Genomic DNA, 27,070 nt, shown 5'->3' on the forward strand with positions numbered 1-27,070 from the left:
TTCATGTCCATGTGCCGGTTCATGCATGAAGTACTCAAACTATGTATTTTTTGGCCTCTACTTAGCTTTTGCTGACAAATGTTACAGATAACACGAGTTGGGTCATCTTTATCGATCTGAAAAAATGCCCAGGCTATGCAAGGCTTAGCACCCATGCGACCTGAAGAGCCACCACGACTTGTGGTGAGAGGCAGAGTTGTGTTTGAGGATGCAGTTGTTGACGTGCTTCCAGTACTACGTCTCTGTCCAGGAAGGCGCAACCTGACCTCGTCGTCACTAGCATCTTCCTCCACCTCCTCTGCTGACCTCATCTCTTGGCTGACTGTGGGTTGACAGTAAGTTGGATCTCCAACCTCATCATCATCACCCTGTGCGTTATCACACCCGTCGTCCTCAGAGCCAACCTGTTCCTGCCCTGACAAAAAACTAAAGTTGTCGCTCCAATCAGGTATTTGAGTCTCATCATTGTCTTCCTCATTGTCTCCACCAACAGGAGTTACAGTTTGGGAATGAGGGTCTACATTATGGTCAGAACCTTCTGCGTCTGGTCCTGGATCCGACTCATAAAGATTCTGGGCATCAGTGCAGATCATTTCCTCGTCTGGATTCACAGAAGCGCTGGAGTCGACCTCTGATTCCCAGGCTATAGTATGAGTAAACAGCTCTGCAGACTCAACCATCTGTTCTACCTCATACTCAGACGGGCAGCTGGAGATTTGGGAGCTGTGAGGAAGCAAGTGTGATTGGGGTGACACCTTTGAGGACTGGAGTATTTGTGATGTTGAAGTTGATGTGGAGGAGAGCCCACTTAAAGGAGCACTTGATATCCGTTGAAGCACCTGCTGTTTTTGTGCCTCATCTGGAATTTGTAGCGATTGGCGTGGCCGTAAGAAAGGGATCTTATCACATTGTCTGCTAAAAGAAGTAGACATTTTAGTTTGACTGGAAGATGGTCTTTCTTCTGCAGATGTTACTGTTGCTTTAACACCTACCCACGGACACAACCTTTTTCCCCTTCCCAACACGCCTATTCCCCTTTCCACCAGCAGCAGGCCTTTTTCCACTCATTTTGATGGTTAACTAATTCACAACTCTGGAGTTGTTTGCACAAAAAAACAATGGATGGGAACCGAGCAGAGCTGAGTGGCCAAACTGTGGTATTAGGCCAAAACTATTGGCTGGGTTAGATGGAGAAAAAAATTATATTCGATTTGCAACCTGATGGAGGTCAGTATAGATGGACTAATAGAACAAGTCCCACACACAGCTAGAAGCCCAAATATTTTTTCAGAGGTAGATGCAGAAAAAATATATATTCTGTTTGCAACCTGATGGAGGTCAGTATAGATGGACTAATAGAGAAAGTCCCACACACTGCTAGAAGGCCAAATATTTTTTCAGAGCTAGATGCAGACAAAAAATTATTTTGAATTTGCAACCTGATGGAGGTCAGTATAGGTGGACTAATAGAACAAATCCCACACACAGCTAGAAGCCCAAATATTTTTTCAGAGGTAGATGCAGAAAAAAATTATATTCAGTTTGCAACCTGTTGGAGGTCTGTATAGATGAATTAATAGAACAAGTCCCACACACAGCTAGAAGCCCAATATTTTTTCAGAGGTAGATGCAGAAAAAAATTATATTCAGTTTGCAACCTGTTGGAGGTCTGTATAGATGGATTAATAGAACAAGTCCCACACACAGCTAGAAGCCCAAATATTTTTTCAGAGGTAGATGCAGAAAAAAATTATATTCAGTTTGCAACCTGTTGGAGGTCTGTATAGATGGATTAATAGAACAAGTCCCACACACAGCTAGAAGCCCAATATTTTTTCAGAGGTAGATGCAGATAAAAATTATTTTTAATTTGCAACCTGATGAAGGTCAGTATAGATGGACTAATAGAGAAAGTCCCACACACTGCTAGAAGGCCAAATATTTTTTCAGAGCTAGATGCAGAAAAAAATTATATTCAGTTTGCAACCTGATGGAGGTCAGTATAGATGGACTAATAGAGAAAGTCCCACACACTGCTAGAAGGCCAAATATTTTTTCAGAGCTAGATGCAGATAAAAATTATTTTTAATTTGCAACCTGATGGAGGTCAGTATAGATGGACTAATAGAGAAAGTCCCACACACTGCTAGAAGGCCAAATATTTTTTCAGAGCTAGATGCAGATAAAAATTATTTTTAATTTGCAACCTGATGGAGGTCAGTATAGATGGACTAATAGAGAAAGTCCCACACACTGCTAGAAGGCCAAATATTTTTTCAGAGCTAGATGCAGAAAAAAATTATATTCAGTTTGCAACCTGATGGAGGTCAGTATAGATGGAGTAATAGAACAAGTCCCACACACAGCTAGAAGCCCAAATATTTTTTCAGAGGTAGATGCAGATAAAAATTATTTTTAATTTGCAACCTGATGGAGGTCAGTATAGATGGACTAATAGAGAAAGTCCCACACATTGCTAGAAGGCCAACTATTTTTTCAGAGCTAGATGCAGAAAAAAATTATATTCAGTTTGCAACCTGATGGAGGTCTGTATAGATGGATTAATAGAACAAGTCCCACACACAGCTAGAAGCCCAATATTTTTTCAGAGCTAGATGCAGAAAAAAATTATATTCAGTTTGCAACCTGATGGAGGTCAGTATAGATGGACTAATAGAACAAGTCCCACACACAGCTAGAAGCCCAAATATTTTTTCAGAGGTAGATGCAGATAAAAATTATTTTTAATTTGCAACCTGATGGAGGTCAGTATAGATGGACTAATAGAGAAAGTCCCACACACTGCTAGAAGGCCAAATATTTTTTCAGATCTAGATGCAGATAAATATTATTTTTAATTTGCAACCTGATGGAGGTCAGTATAGATGGACTAAAAGAGAAAGTCCCACACACTGCTAGAAGGCCAACTATTTTTTCAGAGCTAGATGCAGAAAAAAATTATATTCAGTTTGAAACCTGATGGAGGTCTGTATAGATGGATTAATAGAACAAGTCCCATACACAGCTAGAAGCCCAATATTTTTTCAGAGCTAGATGCAGAAAAAAATTATATTCAGTTTGCAACCTGATGGAGGTCAGTATAGATGTACTAATAGAACAAGTCCCACACACAGCTAGAAGGCCAAATATTTTTTCAGATCTAGATGCAGATAAAAATTATTTTTAATTTGCAACCTGATGGAGGTCAGTATAGATGGACTAATAGAGAAAGTCCCACACACTGCTAGAAGGCCAAATATTTTTTCAGAGCTAGATGCAGAAAAAAATTATATTCAGTTTGCAACCTGGTGGAGGTTAGTATAGATGGACTAATAGAACAAGTCCCACACACTGCTACATGCCAAACTATTTTTTCAGAGCTAGATGCAGAAAAAAATAGATTGAATTTGCAACCTGGTGGAGGTTAGTATAGATGGACTAATAGAACAAGTCCCACACACTGCTAGAAGCCGAAATATTTTTTCAGAGCTAGATGCAGAAAAAAATTAGATTGAATTTGCAACCTGGTGGAGGTTAGGATAGATGGACTAATAGTACAAGTCCCACACAATGCTACAAGCCGAAATATTTTTTCAGAGCTAGATGCAGAAAAAAATTAGATTGAATTTGCAACTTGGTGGAGGTTAGTATAGATGGACTAATAGAACAAGTCCCACACACTGCTACAAGCCGAAATATGTTTTCAGAGCTAGATGCAGAAAAAAATTAGATTGAATTTGCAACCTGGTGGAGGTTAGTATAGATGGACTAATAGAACAAGTCCCACACACTGCTGCAAGCCGAAATATTTTTTCAAAGCTAGATGCAGAAAAAAATTAGATTGAATTTGCAAGCTGGTGGAGGTTAGTATAGATTGACTAATAGAACATGTCCCACACACTGCTACAAGCCGAAATATTTTTTCAGAGCTAGATGCAGAAAAAAATTAGATTGAATTTGCAACCTGGTGGAGGTTAGTATAGATGGACTAATAGAACAAGTCCCACACACTGCTACAAGCCGAAATATTTTTTCAGAGCTAAATGCAGAAAAAAATTTGATTGAATTTGCAACCTGGTGGAGGTTAGTATAGATGGACTAATAGAACAAGTCCCACACACTGCTACAAGCCGAAATATTTTTTCAGAGCTAGATGCAGAAAAAAATTAGATTGAAATTGCAACCTGGTGGAGGTTAGTATAGGTGGACTAATAGAACAAGTCTCACACACTGCTACAGCCGAACTATTTTTTCAGAGCTAGATGCAGAAAAAAGTTAGATTGAATTTGCAACCTGGTGGAGGTTAGTATAGATGGACTAATAGAACAAGTCCCACAGCTACAAGCCAAAATATTTTTTCAGAGCTAGATGCAGAAAAAAATTTGATTGTATTTGCAACCTGGTGGAGGTTAGTAAAGATGGACTAATAGAACAAGTCCCACACACTGCTACAAACCGAAATATTTTTTCAGAGCTAGATGCAGAAAAGAATTAGATTGAATTTGCAACCTGGTGGAGGTTAGTATAGATGGACTAATAGAACAAGTCCCACACACTGCTGCAAGCCGAAATATTTTTTCAAAGCTAGATGCAGAAAAAAAATAGATTGAATTTGCAAGCTGGTGGAGGTTAGTATAGATCGACTAATAGAACATGTCCCACACACTGCTACAAGCCGAAATATTTTTTCAGAGCTAGATGCAGAAAAAAATTAGATTGAATTTGCAACCTGGTGGAGGTTAGTATAGATGGACTAATAGAACAAGTCCCACACACTGCTACAAGCCGAAATATTTTTTCAGAGCTAAATGCAGAAAAAATTTTGATTGAATTTGCAACCTGGTGGAGGTTAGTATAGATGGACTAATAGAACAAGTCCCACACAGTGCTAAAAGCCGAAATATTTTTTCAGAGCTAGATGCAGAAAAAAATTAGATTGAATTTGCAACCTGGTGGAGGTTAGTATAGATGGACTAATAGAACATGTCCCACACACTGCTACAAGCCGAAATATTTTTTCAGAGCTAGATGCAGAAAAAAATTAGATTGAATTTCCAACCTGGTGGAGGTTAGTATAGGTGGACTAATAGAACAAGTCCCACACACTGCTACAAGCCGAACTATTTTTTCAGAGCTAGATGCAGAAAAAAGTTAGATTGAATTTGCAACCTGGTGGAGGTTAGCATAGATGGACTAATAGAACAAGTCCCACACACTGCTACAAGTCGAAATATTTTTTCAGAGCTAGATGCAGAAAAAAATTAGATTGAATTTGCAACCTGGTGGAGGTTAGTTTAGATCGACTAATAGAACAAGTCCCACACACTGCTACAAGCCAAAATATTTTTTCAGAGCTAGATGCAGAAAAAAATTCGATTGAATTTGCAACCTGGTGAAGGTTAGTATTGATGGACTAATAGAACAAGTCCCACACACTGCTACAAGCCGAAATATTTTTTCAGAGCTAGATGCAGAAAAAAATTTGATTGAATTTGCAACCTGGTGGAGGTTAGTATAGATGGACTAATAGAACAAGTCCCACACACTGCTACAAACCGAAATATTTTTTCAGAGCTAGATGCAGAAAAGAATTAGATTGAATTTGCAACCTGGTGGAGGTTAGTATAGATGGACTAATAGAACAAGTCCCACACACTGCTATAAGCTGAAATATTTTTTTCAGAGCTAGATGCAGAAAAAAATGTGATTGAATTTGCAACCTGGTGGAGGTTAGTATAGATGGACTAATAGAACAAGTCCCACTGCTACAAGCCGAAATATTTTTCAGAGCTAGATGCAGGAAAAAATTAGATTGAATTTGCAACCTCATGGAGGTTAGTATAAATGGTCTAATAGAACAAGTCCCACACACTGCTACAAGCCAAAATATTTTTTCAGAGCTAGATGCAGAAAAAAATTACATTGAATTTGCAACCTAGTGGAGGTTAGTATAGATGGACTAATAGAACAAGTCCCACACACTGCTACAAGCCGAAATATTTTTTCAGAGCTAGATGCAGAAAAAAATTTGATTGAATTTGCAACCTGGTGGAGGTTAGTATAGATGGACTAATAGAACAAGTCCCACACACTGCGACAAGCCAAAATATTTTTTTGAGCTAGATGCAGAAAAAAATTAGATTGAATTTGCAACCTGGTGGAGGTTAGTATAGGTGGACTAATAGAACAAGTCCCACACACTGCTACAAGCCAAAATATTTTTTCAGAGGTAGATGCAGAAAAAAGTTAGATTGAATTTGCAACCTGGTGGAGGTTAGTATAGATGGACTAATAGAACAAGTCCCACACACTGCTACAAGCCAAAATATTTTTTCAGAGCTAGATGCAGAAAAAAATTAGATTGAATTTGCAACCTGGTGGAGGTTAGTATTAATGGACTAATAGAACAAGTCCCACACACTGCTACAAGCCAAAATATATTTTCAGAGCTAGATGCAGAAAAAAATATGATTGAATTTGCAACCTGGTGGAGGCTAGTAAAGATGGACTAATAGAACAAGTCCCACACACTGCTACAAACCGAAATATTTTTTCAGAGCTAGATGCAGAAAAGAATTAGATTGAATTTGCAACCTGGAGGAGGTTAGTATAGATGGACTAATAGAACAAGTCCCACACACTGCTATAAGCTGAAATATTTTATCAGAGCTAGATGCAGAAAAAAGTGTGATTGAATTTGCAACCTGGTGGGGGTTAGTATAGATGCACTAATAGAACAAGTCCCACACACTGCTACAAGCTGAAATATTTTTTCAGAGCTAGATGCAGGAAAAAATTAGATTGAATTTGCAACCTCATGGAGGTTAGTATAGATGGACTAATAGAACAAGTCCCAAACACTGCTACAAGCCAAAATATTTGTTCAGAGCTAGATGCAGAAAAAAATTAGATTGAATTTGCAACCTAGTGGAGGTTAGTATAGATGGACTAATAGAACAAGTCTTACACACTGCTGCAAGCCGAAATAGTTTTTCAGAGTTAGATGCATTAAAAAATAAGATTGAATTTGCAACCTGGTGGAGGTTAGTATAGATGGACTAATAGAACAAGTCCCACACACTGCTACAAACCGAAATATTTTTTCAGAGCTAGATGCAGAAAAGAATTAGATTGAATTTGCAACCTGGTGGAGGTTAGTATAGATGGACTAATAGAACAAGTCCCACACACTGCTATAAGCTGAAATATTTTTTCAGAGCTAGATGCAGAAAAAAATGAGATTGAATTTGCAACCTGGTGGAGGTTAGTATAGATGGACTAATAGAACAAGTCCCACACACTGCTACAAGCCGAAATATTTTTTCAGAGCTAGATGCAGCAAAAAATTAGATTGAATTTGCAACCTGGTGGAGGTTAGTATAGATGGACTAATAGAACAAGTCCCACACACTGCTACAAGCCGAAATATTTTTTCAGAGCTAGATGCAGCAAAAAATTAGATTGAATTTGCAACCTGGTGGAGGTTAGTATAGATGGACTAATAGAACAAGTCCCACACACTGCTACAAGCCAAAATATTTTTTCAGAGCTAGATGCAGAAAAAAATTCGATTGAATTTGCAACCTGGTGGATGATAGTATAGATGGACTAATAGAACAAGTCCCACACACTGCTACAAGCCAAAATATTTTTTCAGAGCTAGATGCAGGAAAAAATTTGATTGAATTTGCAACCTAGTGGAGTTTAGTATAGATGGACTAATAGAACAAGTCCCACACACTGCTACAAGCCAAAATAGTTTTTCAGAGCTAGATGCAGAAAAAAATAAGATTGAATTTGCAACCTGTTGGAGGTTAGTATAGATGGACTAATAGAACAAGTCCCACACACTGCTACAAACCGAAATATTTTTTCAGAGCTAGATGCAGAAAAGAATTAGATTGAATTTGCAACCTGGTGGAGGTTAGTATAGATGGACTAATAGAACAAGTCCCACACACTGCTATAAGCTGAAATATTTTTTCAGATCTAGATGCAGAAAAAAATGTGATTGAATTTGCAACCTGGTGGAGGTTAGTATAGATGGACTAATAGAACAAGTCCCACACACTGCTACAAGCCGAAATATTATTTCAGAGCTAGATGCAGGAAAAAATGAGATTGAATTTGCAACCTCATGGAGGTTAGTATAGATGGACTAATAGAACAAGTCCCACACACTGCTACAAGCCAAAATATTTTTTCAGAGCTAGATGCAGAAAAAAATGTGATTGAATTTGCAACCTAGTGGAGGTTAATATAGATGGACTAATAGAACAAGTCCCACACACTGCTACAAGCCGAAATATTTTTTCACAGCTAGATGCAGAAAAAAATTTGATTGAATTTGCAACCTGGTGGAGGTTAGTATAGAAGGAATAATAGAACAAGTCCCACACACTGCTACAAGCCGAAATATTTTTTCAGAGCTAGATGCAGAAAATAATTATATTGAATTTGCAACCTGGTGGAGGTTAGTATAGATCGACTAATAGAACAAGTCCCACACACTGCTACAAGCCAAAATATTTTTTCAGAGCTAGATGCAGAAAAAAATTCGATTGAATTTGCAACCTGGTGGAGGTTAGTATTGATGGACTAATAGAACAAGTCCCACACACTGCTACAAACCGAAATATTTTTTCAGAGCTAGATGCAGAAAAGAATTAGATTGAATTTGCAACCTGGTGGAGGTTAGTATAGATGGACTAATAGAACAAGTCCCACACACTGCTACAAGCTGAAATATTTTTTCAGAGCTAGATGCAGGAAAAAATTAGATTGAATTTGCAACCTCATGGAGGTTAGTATAGATGGACTAATAAAACAAGTCCCACACACTGCTACAAGCCAAAGTATTTTTTCAGAGCTAGATGCAGAAAAAAATTAGATTGAATTTGCAACCTAGTTGAGGTTAGTATAGATGGACTAATAGAACAAGTCCCACACACTGCTACAAGCCGAAATAGTTTTTCAGAGCTAGATGCAGAAAAAAGTAAGATTGAATTTGCAACCTGGTGGAGGTTAGTATAGATGGACTAATAGAACAAGTCCCACACACTGCTACAAACCGAAATAATTTTTCAGAGCTAGATGCAGAAAAAAATTAGATTGAATTTGCTAGCTGGTGGAGGTTAGTATAGATGGACTAATAGAACAAGTCCCACACACTGCTATAAGCTGAAATATTTTTTCAGAGCTAGATGCAGAAAAAAATGTGATTGAATTTGCAACCTTTCAGGAGGTTAGTATTAGAGATGAGCGTTGTTCTACTCGAACTGTTCGCCAATCTCAAATTCGAGCTGTTTTGGGCGGTGTTCGAGCCGGTCGGCGAACACGAACAATTTGAGAAAAATTCGGCTGTTCGAGGTTATGTTCGATAACTGTTCGTGCACCAAAATCATAACTGGATTTTTTCTCAGTAATGATGAAAATTAATGTTAATACGCAGTTTGAGTGTACAGCGGGGCGGGGGGAGGGGCAGGGGATGGATCTCTACAGGAACAATGAAGATCTCCATTTTTTTTTCTCTTTCCCGCATTTGCAGTGGGGAGGTGCAATCTGTCAGCCTATCAGCAGCGCACACACGGAGCGAAGTGCTTTTTTTCACACAAGCAAGGGCATGTGTGATTGGCAGTGTATGTCACATGTCCTTGCCCTATAAGACCAAGCCATTTTCCCCGTCGCCACCATTTTCTCACTGCTGCAGCTGCGTGTTAGACGGCACCGCTGTTGCTGTGTGCGCTATACCTTGTTAATTTCAAGCCAATTTTCGCACAAATATACAGATAGCTTGGGAGTAGGGAATAGTTGTGATTGCAGTCCTTTTAAGGACTAGGTTACAGCATTTCCTATGACTTTTATCAGGCAGGTCTGTGCTCTTAAATAGATAGATTGTGGGAGTAAAGACTAATTGTAATTGGAGTCCTTTTCAGGACTAGGTTACATCAGTTCCTATCAGTTTTTGCCAGGCAGGTCTGTGCCAGTGCTGTGCAAGTTTTTTTCACAGCATTTGGCTGAATCTAGCAAAGCTAATCCTTTTTGGCCTATTGCAGAGTGTGTTAGTCAGTGGAGTAGCCTATCTGTGTTGCAAGATATACCACCTGTGTATAGAATACCAATTTTTTTACTGCACCTAGTGAAGTAAAATCTTTTGGGCATAGCATCATTCTATTAGTCCATCTATACTGACCTCCATCAGGTTGCAAACTGAATATAATTTTTTTCTGCATCTAGCTCTGAAAAAATATTTGGGCTTCTAGCGGTGTGTGGGACTTGGTCTATTAGTCCATCTATACTGACCTCCATCAGGTTGCAAATTAAAAATATTTTTTTTCTGCATCTAGCTCTGAAAAAATATTTGGGCTTCTAGCAGTGTGTGGGACTTGGTCTATTAGTCCATCTATACTGACCTCCATCAGGTTGCAAATTAAAAATAATTTTTTTCTGCATCTAGCTCTGAAAAAATATTTGGGCTTCTAGCAGTGTGTGGGACTTGGTCTATTAGTCCATCTACACTGACCTCCATCAGGTTGCAAATTAAAAATAATTTTTTTCTTCATTTATCTCTGAAAAAATATTTGGGCTTCTAGCAGCGTGTGGGACTTGTTCTATTAGTCCATCTATACTGACCTCCATCAGGTTGCAAATTAAAAATAATTTTTTTCTGCATCTAGCTCTGAAAAAATATTTGGGCTTCTAGCAGTGTGTGGGACTTGGTCTATTAGTCCATCTATACTGACCTCCATCAGGTTGCAAATTAAAAATAATTTTTTTCTGCATCTAGCTCTGAAAAAATATTTGGGCTTCTAGCGGTGTGTGGGACTTGGTCTATTAGTCCATCTATACTGACCTCCATCAGGTTGCAAATTAAAAATAATTTTTTTCTGCATCTAGCTCTGAAAAAATATTTGGGCTTCTAGCAGTGTGTGGGACTTGGTCTATTAGTCCATCTATACTGACCTCCATCAGGTTGCAAATTAAAAATAATTTTTTTCTGCATCTAGCTCTGAAAAAATATTTGGGCTTCTAGCAGTGTGTGGGACTTGGTCTATTAGTCCATCTATACTGACCTCCATCAGGTTGGAAATTGAATAAAAAAAATTTCTGCATCTAGCTCTGAAAAAATATTTGGGCTTCTAGCAGTGTGTGGGACTTGGTCTATTAGTCCATCTATACTGACCTCCATCAGGTTGCAAATTGAATAAAAAAAATTTCTGCATCTAGCTCTGAAAAAATATTTGGGCTTCTAGCGGTGTGTGGGACTTGGTCTATTAGTCCATCTATACTGACCTCCATCAGGTTGCAAATTAAAAATAATTTTTTTCTGCATCTAGCTCTGAAAAAATATTTGGGCTTCTAGCAGTGTGTGGGACTTGGTCTATTAGTCCATCTATACTGACCTCCATCAGGTTGCAAATTAAAAATAATTTTTTTCTGCATCTAGCTCTGAAAAAATATTTGGGCTTCTAGCAGTGTGTGGGACTTGGTCTATTAGTCCATCTATACTGACCTCCATCAGGTTGCAAATTAAAAATAATTTTTTTCTGCATCTAGCTCTGAAAAAATATTTGGGCTTCTAGCAGTGTGTGGGACTTGGTCTATTAGTCCATCTATACTGACCTCCATCAGGTTGCAAATTGAATAAAAAAATTTTCTGCATCTAGCTCTGAAAAAATATTTGGGCTTCTAGCAGTGTGTGGGACTTGGTCTATTAGTCCATCTATACTGACCTCCATCAGGTTGCAAATTGAATAAAAAAATTTTCTGCATCTAGCTCTGAAAAAATATTTGGGCTTCTAGCGGTGTGTGGGACTTGGTCTATTAGTCCATCTATACTGACCTCCATCAGGTTGCAAATTAAAAATAATTTTTTTCTGCATCTAGCTCTGAAAAAATATTTGGGCTTCTAGCAGTGTGTGGGACTTGGTCTATTAGTCCATCTATACTGACCTCCATCAGGTTGCAAATTAAAAATAATTTTTTTCTGCATCTAGCTCTGAAAAAATATTTGGGCTTCTAGCAGTGTGTGGGACTTGGTCTATTAGTCCATCTATACTGACCTCCATCAGGTTGCAAATTAAAAATAATTTTTTTCTGCATCTAGCTCTGAAAAAATATTTGGGCTTCTAGCAGTGTGTGGGACTTGGTCTATTAGTCCATCTATACTGACCTCCATCAGGTTGCAAATTAAAAATAATTTTTTTCTTCATTTATCTCTGAAAAAATATTTGGGCTTCTAGCAGCGTGTGGGACTTGTTCTATTAGTCCATCTATACTGACCTCCATCAGGTTGCAAATTAAAAATAATTTTTTTCTGCATCTAGCCCAGCCAATAGTTTTGGCCTAATACCACAGTTTGGCCACTCAGCTCTGCTCGGTTACCATCCATTGTTTTTTTGTGCAAACAACTCCAGAGTTGTGAATTAGTTAACCACCAAAATGAGTGGAAAAAGGCCTGCTGCTGGTGGAAAGGGGAATAGGCGTGTTGGGAAGGGGAAAAAAGGTTGTGTCCGTGGGGTAGGTGCAGAAGAAAGACCATCTTCCAGCCAAACTAAAATGTCTACTTCTTTTAGCGGACAATGTGATAAGATCCCTTTCTTACGGCCACGCCAATCACTACAAATTCCAGATGAGGCACAAAAACAGCAGGTGCTTCAACGGATATCAAGTGCTCCTTTAAGTGGGCTCTCCTCCACATCAACTTCAACATCACAAATACTCCAGTCCTCAAAGGTGTCACCCAAATCGCACTTGCTTCCTCACAGCTCCCAAATCTCCAGCTGCCTGTCTGAGTATGAGGTAGAACAGATGGTTGAGTCTGCAGAGCTGTTTACTCATACTATAGCCTGGGAATCAGAGGTCGACTCCAGCGCTTCTGTAAATCCAGACGAGGAAATGATCTGCACTGATGCCCAGAATCTTTATGAGTCGGATCCAGGACCAGACGCAGAAGGTTCTGACCATAATGTAGACCCTCATTCCCAAACTGTAACTCCTGTCGGTGGAGACAATGAGGAAGACGATGATAAGACTCAAATACCTGATTGGAGCGACAACTTTAGTTTTTTGTCAGGGCAGGAACAGGTTGGCTCTGAGGACGACGGGTGTGATAACGCACAGGGTGATGATGATGAGGTCGGAGATCCCACTTACTGTCAACCCACAGTCAGCCAAGAGATGAGGTCAGCAGAGGAGGTGGAGGAAGATGCTAGTGACGACGAGGTCAGGTTGCGCCTTCCTGGACAGAGACGTAGTACTGGAAGCACGTCAACAACTGCATCCTCAAACACAACTCTGCCTCTCACCACAAGTCGTGGTGGCTCTTCAGGTCGCATGGGTGCTAAGCCTTGCATAGCCTGGGCATTTTTTCAGATCGATAAAGATGACCCAACTCGTGTTATCTGTAACATTTGTCAGCAAAAGCTAAGTAGAGGCCAAAAAATACATAGTTTGAGTACTTCATGCATGAACCGGCACATGGACATGAAGCATAAGTTGCAGTGGGAAGCTCAGTGTGCTACAATGCGGCCTAGCCGGCCGGGCCAATCACCGTCTGCCATATCTTGTGCATCCGCGGCCTCTTCATCCTCTGTGACTGGGGGGACAGCAGTCACACCTGTTTTGGGGCGCAGACCTGCCACCTCTTTACCCGCCACAGCCAGCGTGATTGGCAGGTCATCATTTTCTTTGGAGGTGGTAACACCAGCTGGTGTTGAGCGCTGTCCGACATCGATAGCACCACCTTTGGATCAAGGCAACCTAACATGTCCGCCTGCATCTTCCTCACAGACCGGCAGTTTGCCGGGGACACCCTTATCAACCCCGTCTAAGCACAATAGCCAGCCCTCGGTCCCTCAGATGTGGACAAGTAAAAGACCATTTCCTCCTAGCCATGAGAAAGCTAAGAGGTTGAATTTCACCATCTGCAAGCTCTTGGCTACAGAAATGCTGCCTTTCCGCCTGGTGGACACAGAGGATTTTCGAGACCTTATGTCCGTCGCAGTGCCCCAGTACCAGATGCCCAGTCGGCACTACTTCTCAAAGAAAGGTGTGCCTGCGCTCCACCAGCATGTCGCACACAACATCACCGCTTCTTTGAGAAACTCTGTGTGTGACAGGGTGCATTTCACCACAGACACTTGGACGAGTAGGCATGGACAGGGGCGTTACATGTCGCTGACTGGGCACTGGGTAACTATGGTGACAGCAGGACAAGGGGCTGCTGTCCAAGTCTTGCCGTCCCCACGAGTTGTGCGTCAATCCTCTTTATGTCAAAGTTCCTCCACTGCTTCTGCCTCCTCAACCTCCTCTCGGTCTTCCACCTGCACCCAAAGCCTGTCTGGTCATGCCACAAGCTTTCTAACTGCGCAGAAGGGATCCTGCACACCTCCTTACTATGCTGGCAGTAGGGCTCAACGTCATCAGGCGGTTTTTACATTGAAATGTCTGGGAAATGTGAGTCACACAGCTGAGGAGTTGTGGTCAGCTCTGGAGAACCAATTTCATGAATGGTTGTCTCCACTGGACCAGAAACCAGGGAAGGCCGTGTGCGACAATGCTGCAAACCTGGGTGCGGCCCTTCGCCGGGGCAATGTCACACACGTGCCTTGTATGGCTCACGTGTTGAACCTGGTTGTCCAGCAATTTTTAGCCCACTATCCCAGACTAGATGGCCTTCTGCAGAGGGCACGGTCGCTGTGTGCTCACTTCCGCCGTTCGCATCCCGCAGCTCAGCGACTTACATCTCTACAGAAGTCGTTGGGCCTGCCACTTCACCGGCTAAAATGCGATGTGCCTACCCGGTGGAATTCAACTCTGCACATGTTGCAGCGACTGTGGCAGCACCGACAAGCCCTGGTGCAATACGTTCTGACGTATAGCCTGGGCCAACGAGATTCAGAGGTGGGGCAAATCACGCTGGAGGAGTGGTCTCAGATCAGGAACCTATGCACCCTTCTGCAGTTTTGAAATGGCGACGAAGATGTTTAGTGCTGACGATGCCATTATCAGCATGACTATTCCGGTGATTTACATGCTGGAGCACATGTTATACAGAATTCGGAGTCAGGTGGTGGCACAAGAGGAGGTGGAGGAAGTAGAGGAGGAGGAGTTGTATGCGGAAGGGCTAACATCTGCAAGGTCCAGACGGTCGGCAGCACCAAGGCGGCAGGCATGTGAGGGTGGGGGAGATGGTTTTACCAGGGCGCATGGTAGCAGCCAAACTAGTGAGGAAGGTGCAGGAGCCCAGGAAGAAGTGGAGGACGAACTGATGGAAGACTCATCAGATGAGGGAGACCTTGATCACATTTCTGTTGTGCGAGGTTGGGGGGAGAGGACAGAGGAAGGAAGCATGATTGTTACCTCGCCACCAACACAACAGGGACTTGGTGCTCCTGGATGCGCAACACACATGAGTGCCTTCTTGCTGCACTACCTGCAACATGACCCTCGAATTGTGAGAATTAGAAATAATCCTGACTACTGGGTTGCCACACTGTTAGATCCCCGGTACAAAAGTAAATTTGCAGAAATTATTCCTGCCATAGAAAGGGATGCACGCATGCAGGAGTATCAGCAGAGACTGTTGCAGAATCTTACATGTGCTTTTCCACAAAATACCAGTGGTGCACGTAGTGAATCTCACAGTTCCAACTTGCCAACCGTGGGACCGTCAAGTGTTCAGCACTCAAACCGTAACAGAACCACAGTATCTGCTGGTAACATCAATTTTGCGGAATCATTTCACCACTTTTTTAGCCCATCCTTTGCAAGGCCACAGGAGACAAGAAGTCTGACACATAGTCAACGCCTAGAGACGATGGTACAGGAGTATCTCCAAGTAAACATTGAAGCCACGACTGTGTCACTGGACCCTTGCTCTTTTTGGGCTTCCAATCTGGATAAATGGCCGGAGCTAGCCACTTACGCCTTGGAGATCTTGTCATGCCCCGCAGCCAGCGTTCTGTCTGAACGTGTGTTCAGCGCTGCTGGTGGTGTGCTGACAGATAAGCGCACGCGGCTCTCCACTGATAATGTAGACAGACTCACGTTCATAAAGATGAACAAATCATGGATCCGAAACGACTTTTCTACCCCTGTGTCATCCTGGGGAGAGTAAAAGCTTGATGATTGGTTAAAATCACCCTACCAACCGTTTTAAGCTTTCAAATTACTAATCATGTTTATCTGTATCTTGACTGGAAAATAATTTGGGCTTTGTAGCAGTGTGCAGCACTGATCCTATTAGGCCATCTATAATAAGCTTCACCAGATTTAAAATTAAAAATAATTTTTAGCTGCATCTAGCCCGGAAAATAATTTTGGGGCTCCGAGATGCGCAAGACACATAAGTGCCTTCTTGCTGCACTACCTGCAGCATGACCCTCATATTGTCAGAATTCGAAGTAATCATGACTACTGGGTTGCCACACTCTTAGATCCCCCAAACTTTTCGATCAACCTTTTCATTTTAATAAAGACCAAAAAAATGGTCATTTTTGAAATTATAAGCATTAGCAGGTTGTTAGAAACTGAAATCAAACAGTTTTCAACTCAAAACTTTATTCTAGGTGATGTTACATTTTCACATAGGACCCCTTGTTCGAAAGGAGCTTCTGAACTCTCTCGTCCATTGAATTTGTCAGGTTTTGGATGGTTTCTGCTTCAATTGTTTTGCATGAGGACAGAATACCCTCCCAGAGCTGTTGCTTAGATGTGAACTGCCTCCCGCCATCATAGACACTCCTTTTAATGATGCTCCAAAGGTTCTGAATGGGGTAGAGGTCAGGGGAGCATGGGGGTCACACCATAAGTTTGTCCCCTTTTATGCCCATATCAGCCAGAGATGCAGATGTTTTATGTGCAGCATGAGATGGTGCATTATCATGCAGAAAAATGATCTTGCTGTGAAATACACGGTTCTTCTTCTTGAACCATGGCAGGAAGTGCTGTTTGAGAAAATCCACATACATTATGGAGTTCATCTTTAGCGCCTTCAGGGATCCTAAAGGGGCCGACAATCTCTCTCCCCATGATTCCAGCCCAAAACATTACTCCACCTCCTCCTTGTTGGCGCTGTAGCCGTGTTTGCGTGGGGTGTCCATCAACCAGCCATCCTCCACTCCATTCATCTGGACCATCGAGCGCTGCACGGCACTCATCCGTGAACAAAACAGTTTTGAAATCAGTCTTCATGTAATGTTTGGCCCACTGGAGCCGTTTCTGCTTGTGTGAAGTGGATAGAGGAGGTCGACAGGATGGCATATGCACAGCTGCAAACCTCTGAAGGACCCTGCATCTTGTTGTTCGGGGGACGTTGGAGGCACAAGCAGCTTCAAAAACTTGTCTGCTGCTATGACAAGGCTTTTTTGCCGCTGCTGTTTCAACCTGACGTAATTGCCTGTAGGAAAGAGTCCTCAATTTGCCCTTATCAGCACGCACACGTGTGTACTGTGAATCAGCTACATACTTCTTGATTGCCAAGACACTTCATCCTGATCATCGCACAATGTTGATTGTAGTCATGCCTTGACCTAAACACTCCACAATTTGTTGCTTCTCAGCAGCCGACACATCCTTTTTCTTTCCCATTTTGGCAGAAAATGTAGGCTGCTTAATAATGTGAGAGAGCCTTCTTAAGTAGTCTTGCCTTTCATTGGACACACCTGCCAAACTAATTAGCACAGGTGTCTGCAATTGCTTACAGTGATATAAAGAGCCCTGACACACATCACCATCAATGAGTTTAACTGACAAACAAACAAATTCTTCCCTTATCACTCCTAAACACTTTTTGCATAATAATTTGGAACGCGGTGTACATGTGCTTTTCCACAAAACACCAGTGGTTCACGTAGTGAATCTTACAGTTCTAACTTGCCAACCGTGGTCTGTATGGAATTGTTCAATAAAGGGCCCAAAATTAAGATAACATAGATGGGAGAGGTCTCCATAGAAAGGGATGCACGCATGCAGGAGTATCAGCAGAGACTGTTGCAGAATCTTACATGTGCTTTTCCACAAAATACCAGTGGTGCACATAGTGAATCTCACAGTTCCAACTTGCCAACCGTGGTCTGTATGGAATTGTTCAATAAAGGGCCCAAAATTAAGATAACATAGATGGGAGAGGTCTCTATGAATAGGAATTCCTAAGTATTTGATACCCTGTGAGGGCCAGGCAAAGGGAAAGTTGGACTGGATGGAATCCTATATGGATTTAGGGAGGGAGACATCGAGGGCCTCAGACTTCGCTGCATTGATTTTAAAATTTTACCATGTAACAAAGTGATCTATTTCAGCCATAACAGCAGGGATGGATATATGTGATTGAGTGATATATACTAGGACATCATCAGCAAATAGAGAGCACTTGTACTCGGTGCCTCCCACCTCAATCCACCTAATATTGGGGTTATGGCGAATTGATGAGAGCAGGTGCTCCGTCACTAGGATGTATAAGAGAGGGGACAGAGGACATCCCTGCCTTGTCCCATTGGTGATTGTGAAAGGTGATGAAAATGTTCTGACGCACCCCCTGGGCCTTGGGACACCCGGAGCCGGACACTTTTTGGTGGATGCTGGTGGTTGTAGTCTTCGTGGCGGCGATCCGGTTCCGTGGCTCAGGGCGGTCAAACCAGTGGCGGAACTATTTATGTGGTTTTGATGTTTAAATGTCCGACTACGCCACCCGTGGATTGCGGTCAGAGTGAACCGCCGCTACAGGGCAGACCGCTAAGGCTGGTGTTGTGGGTGCAGCAGAGTGTAGCATAACTCCCCACGGGAGGAGTATAGCCTCAGGGCAGTGTATGCGGAGGATGGGGGTGATGGTGCAGGGCAGCAGCAGTAACGACACGGAGTCAGTGATGCAGTTCAGGGCCTTTACTCACAGTTCTTATTATCCAGACCACGTCTGCAGGTAACGGCTGCCCACGTCGTACTGTGCTCACCAGGTGAGGGGCTCAGACAACTCCCAGATAACTTTGGAGCGCTTCACAGGACCCCCTTTGTGTGTCCTTTGTCTGGCCTTTCTTACCAACACTTCTGTCCGGCTGCCTCGGGCCTCCTCTTGGTAAACTTGGCGCCAGTTTCCCTGACCCTATGTGGTGCCTTCCTAGCGGGTGGAGCAAGGGGCTGCGCCACATAAAATGTCAGAGCCTCCGGTTTCTAGCTGAGGGTCGTTTCCTGCCTCCACTAGTTCGGGGACCGGTCTCCCCCTTTGGCCTGACCCCTCCACGCAGGTGGATTCGGGCGTGCGGTGGCGACTCGCCCGTCCGCACCCCTGGGATCCCTTCATTCCTCGTTCCTGGAGCCTTCTCCGCTCCTCTTCCTTCCTTCTCCCTCTTGCAGGCCTGGGCCTCTGTTACTAGGCCCGCCTCCGGAGCAGAGCTCATGCAGAGCCCCTGCTCCCTGCCACTTCTGCTCAGACTTCTCTGCACTGAACTAAGATGGTGCCCACCTTTTATACTCCCTTCTCAATGCACCCAGGAACTGCTTCCTCCCTGCTCCTGCACTGCAGGGTTCCCCTTCCTCAGTGTTCCCTCCCCCCACTCCAGCCAGGGACAGGGACTGTCGTGCCCATCTCAGGGGCATATTGGTCGCCCTGCCCCACGGCAATGTGGTGTAATGCATGCAGATGTCGGGTCCTGATCCACACTCCATCCTTATCTGAGAGTGAGATATCACACCTCTGGGTGAGGTGCAATACGTCTGTAGCAACCGAGCCCTCGGTGCTACAGTTCCATTTATCTTCAGCCTAGGTGACGTATTGTGATACAGGGCCGTGATTTTGGCTATAAAAGGGTCCCCTAGACCCCTACCCCAAGCTTTTTAAGAGAATCATATATGGCGTGCCAGGAGACTCTATGGAATGCTTTCTCAGCATCCAACGAGAGTATCTACTTACAAATTTTTAACTGCATCTAGCCCAGGAAACACTTTGTGCCTAGTAGCAGTGTCTGCTAGTCAGCGGATTATCCCGGCTGTTAAGCAAGCTACACCACCTGTAGTTTGGACACTTAATTTTTTCAAAGGAAATGCTTCGGGACCACGGGATACTTAGTGAAGAGCATCAGGAGGCACCCCAAGGCATAGGGGCTGGGACTGGCACTAGGATGCCTTGCGGTGGACAGCCGAGCTCGATCCTTATGAAAGCTTTTTAACTGCAGCAGCTTTAGTGGACGCTACTGGAGCTGGAATTACGCGGCTGCTGGCATGAGACTTGCCCTCCAATAGATCCTTGTAAATGGATTTAAAGTGTATTCATTCAAATTAGAGGGACAATTTAAATTAAAAAGCTTAGAGCTGCCTCCACCACAGGGGGGCTCTCTTGACCCACCAGCGGACAGGCACCAGTATTGGGAGAGGGGGGCTGGCCGTCAGGGTTCACCGCGGCTCTGGCACAAACCCGGCGACACGGAGGTGGCACGGGCAGGAGCGGACTGGCCGTCTCGGCTTCTCACTTTTTGGATTTTAGAAGGGCATGACATGCCTATATCTGTGTCTCCCCCTCCTTTTACTCCTCCACCTCTTTTCTTTTCGCATGACTATATGTACTTGTCACTTTTCCATGTGTTAGTTGTGTCTTCTGAGCAGTTTGTCAGCTTTTGGACACCTTTGAAGGTGTTTTCTATGTGTTTCTATGTGTTTTTGTTTGCCTGCCATTGGTTTTAACGGTGTTCGAAGGTGTTCAACGAACAGTTCGACGAACAGTTCGGCGAACACACGGGTGTTCGACGAACCGAACCGAACTCGAACACTACGGGGGTGGCTCAACACTAGTTAGTATAGATGGACTAATAGAACAAGTCCCACACACTGCTACAAGCCGAAATATTTTTTCAGAGCTAGATGCAGCAAAAAATTAGATTGAATTTGCAATCTGGTGGAGGTTAGTATTAGAGATGAGCGTTGTTCTACTCGAACTGTTCGCCAATCTCAAATTCGAGCTGTTTTGGGCGGTGTTCGAGCCGGTCGGCGAACACGAACAATTTGAGAAAAATTCGGCTGTTCGAGGTTATGTTCGATAACTGTTCGTGCACCAAAATCATAACTGGATTTTTTCTCAGTAATGATGAAAATTAATGTTAATACGCAGTTTGAGTGTACAGCGGGGCGGGTGGAGGGGCAGGGGATGGATCTCTGCAGGAACAATGAAGATCTCCATTTTTTTTTCTCTTTCCCGCATTTGCATTGGGGAGGTGCAATCTGTCAGCCTATCAGCAGCGCACACACGGAGCGAAGTGCTTTTTTTCACACAAGCAAGGGCATGTGTGATTGGCAGTGTATGTCACATGTCCTTGCCCTATAAGACCAAGCCATTTTCCCCGTCGCCACCATTTTCTCACTGCTGCAGCTGCGTGTTAGACGGCACCGCTGTTGCTGTGTGCGCTATACCTTGTTAATTTCAAGCCAATTTTCGCACAAATATACAGATAGCTTGGGAGTAGGGAATAGTTGTGATTGCAGTCCTTTTAAGGACTAGGTTACAGCATTTCCTACGACTTTTATCAGGCAGGTCTGTGCTCTTAAATAGATAGATTGTGGGAGTAAAGACTAATTGTAATTGGAGTCCTTTTCAGGACTAGGTTACATCAGTTCCTATCAGTTTTTGCCAGGCAGGTCTGTGCCAGTGCTGTGCAAGTTTTTTTCACAGCATTTGGCTGAATCTAGCAAAGCTAATCCTTTTTGGCCTATTGCAGAGTGTGTTAGTCAGTGGAGTAGCCTATCTGTGTTGCAAGATATACCACCTGTGTATAGAATACCAATTTTTTTACTGCACCTAGTGAAGTAAAATCTTTTGGGCATAGCATCATTCTATTAGTCCATCTATACTGACCTCCATCAGGTTGCAAACTGAATATAATTTTTTTCTGCATCTAGCTCTGAAAAAATATTTGGGCTTCTAGCAGTGTGTGGGACTTGGTCTATTAGTCCATCTATACTGACCTCCATCAGGTTGCAAATTAAAAATAATTTTTTTCTGCATCTAACCCAGCCAATAGTTTTGGCCTAATACCACAGTTTGTCCACTCAGCTCTGCTCGGTTACCATCCATTGTTTTTTTGTGCAAACAACTCCAGAGTTGTGAATTAGTTAACCACCAAAATGAGTGGAAAAAGGCCTGCTGCTGGTGGAAAGGGGAATAGGCGTGTTGGGAAGGGGAAAAAAGGTTGTGTCCGTGGGGTAGGTGCAGAAGAAAGACCATCTTCCAGCCAAACTAAAATGTCTACTTCTTTTAGCGGACAATGTGATAAGATCCCTTTCTTACGGCCACGCCAATCGCTACAAATTCCAGATGAGGCACAAAAACAGCAGGTGCTTCAACGGATATCAAGTGCTCCTTTAAGTGGGCTCTCCTCCACATCAACTTCAACATCACAAATACTCCAGTCCTCAAAGGTGTCACCCAAATCGCACTTGCTTCCTCACAGCTCCCAAATCTCCAGCTGCCTGTCTGAGTATGAGGTAGAACAGATGGTTGAGTCTGCAGAGCTGTTTACTCATACTATAGCCTGGGAATCAGAGGTCGACTCCAGCGCTTCTGTGAATCCAGACGAGGAAATGATCTGCACTGATGCCCAGAATCTTTATGAGTCGGATCCAGGACCAGACGCAGAAGGTTCTGACCATAATGTAGACCCTCATTCCCAAACTGTAACTCCTGTTGGTGGAGACAATGAGGAAGACGATGATAAGACTCAAATACCTGATTGGAGCGACAACTTTAGTTTTTTGTCAGGGCAGGAACAGGTTGGCTCTGAGGACGACGGGTGTGATAACGCACAGGGTGATGATGATGAGGTCGGAGATCCCACTTACTGTCAACCCACAGTCAGCCAAGAGATGAGGTCAGCAGAGGAGGTGGAGGAAGATGCTAGTGACGACGAGGTCAGGTTGCGCCTTCCTGGACAGAGACGTAGTACTGGAAGCACGTCAACAACTGCATCCTCAAACACAACTCTGCCTCTCACTACAAGTCGTGGTGGCTCTTCAGGTCGCATGGGTGCTAAGCCTTGCATAGCCTGGGCATTTTTTCAGATCGATAAAGATGACCCAACTCGTGTTATCTGTAACATTTGTCAGCAAAAGCTAAGTAGAGGCCAAAAAATACATAGTTTGAGTACTTCATGCATGAACCGGCACATGGACATGAAGCATAAGTTGCAGTGGGAAGCTCAGTGTGCTACAATGCGGTCTAGCCGGCCGGACCAACCACCGTCTGCCATATCTTGTGCATCCGCGGCCTCTTCATCCTCTGTGACTGGGGGGACAGCAGTCACACCTGTTTTGGGGCGCAGACCTGCCACCTCTTTACCCGCAACAGCCAGCGTGATTGGCAGGTCATCATTTTCTTTGGAGGTGGTAACACCAGCTGGTCTTGAGCGCTGTCCGACATCGATAGCACCACCTTTGGATCAAGGCAACCTAACATGTCCGCCTGCATCTTCCTCACAGACCGGCAGTTTGCCGGGGACACCCTTATCAACCCCGTCTAAGCACAATAGCCAGCCCTCGGTCCCTCAGATGTGGACAAGTAAAAGACCATTTCCTCCTAGCCATGAGAAAGCTAAGAGGTTGAATTTCACCATCTGCAAGCTCTTGGCTACAGAAATGCTGCCTTTCCGCCTGGTGGACACAGAGGATTTTCGAGACCTTATGTCCGTCGCAGTGCCCCAGTACCAGATGCCCAGTCGGCACTACTTCTCAAAGAAAGGTGTGCCTGCGCTCCACCAGCATGTCGCACACAACATCACCGCTTCTTTGAGAAACTCTGTGTGTGACAGGGTGCATTTCACCACAGACACTTGGACGAGTAGGCATGGACAGGGGCGTTACATGTCGCTGACTGGGCACTGGGTAACTATGGTGACAGCAGGACAAGGGGCTGCTGTCCAAGTCTTGCCGTCCCCACGAGTTGTGCGTCAATCCTCTTTATGTCATTTTTCCTCCACTGCTTCTGCCTCCTCAACCTCCTCTCGGTCTTCCACCTGCACCCAAAGCCTGTCTGGTCATGCCACAAGCTTTCTAACTGCGCAGAAGGGATCCTGCACACCTCCTTACTATGCTGGCAGTAGGGCTCAACGTCATCAGGCGGTTTTTACATTGAAATGTCTGGGAAATGTGAGTCACACAGCTGAGGAGTTGTGGTCAGCTCTGGAGAACCAATTTCATGAATGGTTGTCTCCACTGGACCTGAAACCAGGGAAGGCCATGTGCGACAATGCTGCAAACCTGGGTGCGGCCCTTCGCCGGGGCAATGTCACACACGTGCCTTGTATGGCTCACGTGTTGAACCTGGTTGTCCAGCAATTTTTAGCCCACTATCCCAGACTAGATGGCCTTCTGCAGAGGGCACGGTCGCTGTGTGCTCACTTCCGCCGTTCGCATCCCGCAGCTCAGCGACTTACATCTCTACAGAAGTCGTTGGGCCTGCCACTTCACCGGCTAAAATGCGATGTGCCTACCCGGTGGAATTCAACTCTGCACATGTTGCAGCGACTGTGGCAGCACCGACAAGCCCTGGTGCAATACGTTCTGACGTATAGCCTGGGCCAACGAGATTCAGAGGTGGGGCAAATCACGCTGGAGGAGTGGTCTCAGATCAGGGACCTATGCACCCTTCTGCACAGTTTTGAAATGGCGACGAAGATGTTTAGTGCTGACGATGCCATTATCAGCATGACTATTCCGGTGATTTACATGCTGGAGCACATGTTATACAGAATTCGGAGTCAGGTGGTGGCACAAGAGGAGGTGGAGGAAGTAGAGGAGGAGGAGTTGTATGCGGAAGGGCTAACATCTGCAAGGTCCAGACGGTCGGCAGCACCAGGGCGGCAGGCATGTGAGGGTGGGGGAGATGATTTTACCAGGGCGCATGGTAGCAGCCAAACTAGTGAGGAAGGTGCAGGAGCCCAGGAAGAAGTGGAGGACGAACTGATGGAAGACTCATCAGATGAGGGAGACCTTGATTACATTTCTGTTGTGCGAGGTTGGGGGGAGAGGACAGAGGAAGGAAGCATGATTGTTACCTCGCCACCAACACAACAGGGACTTGGTGCTCCTGGATGCGCAACACACATGAGTGCCTTCTTGCTGCACTACCTGCAACATGACCCTCGAATTGTGAGAATTAGAAATAATCCTGACTACTGGGTTGCCACACTGTTAGATCCCCGGTACAAAAGTAAATTTGCAGAAATTATTCCTGCCATAGAAAGGGATGCACGCATGCAGGAGTATCAGCAGAGACTGTTGCAGAATCTTACATGTGCTTTTCCACAAAATACCAGTGGTGCACATAGTGAATCTCACAGTTCCAACTTGCCAACCGTGGTCTGTATGGAATTGTTCAATAAAGGGCCCAAAATTAAGATAACATAGATGGGAGAGGTCTCTATGAATAGGAATTCCTAAGTATTTGATACCCTGTGAGGGCCAGGCAAAGGGAAAGTTGGACTGGATGGAATCCTATATGGATTTAGGGAGGGAGACATCGAGGGCCTCAGACTTCGCTGCATTGATTTTAAAATTTTACCATGTAACAAAGTGATCTATTTCAGCCATAACAGCAGGGATGGATATATGTGATTGAGTGATATATACTAGGACATCATCAGCAAATAGAGAGCACTTGTACTCGGTGCCTCCCACCTCAATCCACCTAATATTGTGGTTATGGCGAATTGATGAGAGCAGGTGCTCCGTCACTAGGATGTATAAGAGAGGGGACAGAGGACATCCCTGCCTTGTCCCATTGGTGATTGTGAAAGGTGATGAAAATGTTCTGACGCACCCCCTGGGCCTTGGGACACCCGGAGCCGGACCCTTTTTGGTGGATGCTGGTGGTTGTAGTCTTCGTGGCGGCAATCCGGTTCCGTGGCTCAGGGCGGTCAAACCAGTGGCGGAACTATTTATGTGGTTTTGATGTTTAAATGTCCGACTACGCCACCCGTGGATTGCGGTCAGAGTGAACCGCCGCTACAGGGCAGACCGCTAAGGCTGGTGTTGTGGGTGCAGCAGAGCGTAGCATAACTCCCCACGGGAGGAGTATAGCCTCAGGGCAGTGTATGCGGAGGATGGGGGTGATGGTGCAGGGCAGCAGCAGTAACGACACGGAGTCAGTGATGCAGTTCAGGGCCTTTACTCACAGTTCTTATTATCCAGACCACGTCTGCAGGTAACGGCTGCCCACGTCGTACTGTGCTCACCAGGTGAGGGGCTCAGACAACTCCCAGATAACTTTGGAGCGCTTCACAGGACCCCCTTTGTGTGTCCTTTGTCTGGCCTTTCTTACCAACACTTCTGTCCGGCTGCCTCGGGCCTCCTCTTGGTAAACTTGGCGCCAGTTTCCCTGACCCTATGTGGTGCCTTCCTAGCGGGTGGAGCAAGGGCCTGCGCCACATAAAATGTCAGAGCCTCCAGTTTCTAGCTGAGGGTCGTTTCCTGCCTCCACTAGTTCGGGGACCGGTCTCCCCCTTTGGCCTGACCCCTCCACGCAGGTGGATTCGGGCGTGCGGTGGCGACTCGCCCGTCCGCACCCCTGGGATCCCTTCATTCCTCGTTCCTGGAGCCTTCTCCGCTCCTCTTCCTTCCTTCTCCCTCTTGCAGGCCTGGGCCTCTGTTACTAGGCCCGCCTCCGGAGCAGAGCTCATGCAGAGCCCCTGCTCCCTGCCACTTCTGCTCAGACTTCTCTGCACTGAACTAAGATGGTGCCCACCTTTTATACTCCCTTCTCAATGCACCCAGGAACTGCTTCCTCCCTGCTCCTGCACTGCAGGGTTCCCCTTCCTCAGTGTTCCCTCCCCCCACTCCAGCCAGGGACAGGGACTGTCGTGCCCATCTCAGGGGCATATTGGTCGCCCTGCCCCACGGCAATGTGGTGTAATGCATGCAGGTGTCGGGTCCTGATCCACACTCCATCCTTATCTGAGAGTGAGATATCACACCTCTGGGTGAGGTGCAATACGTCTGTAGCAACCGAGCTCTCGGTGCTACAGTTCCATTTATCTTCAGCCTAGGTGACGTATTGTGATACAGGGCCGTGATTTTGGCTATAAAAGGGTCCCCT

Source organism: Phyllobates terribilis, unplaced genomic scaffold (genome assembly GCF_046119375.1).
Source record: "Phyllobates terribilis strain yellow unplaced genomic scaffold, ASM4611937v1 Scaffold_11__3_contigs__length_659146591, whole genome shotgun sequence".
Classification (NCBI taxonomy): domain Eukaryota; kingdom Metazoa; phylum Chordata; class Amphibia; order Anura; family Dendrobatidae; genus Phyllobates; species Phyllobates terribilis.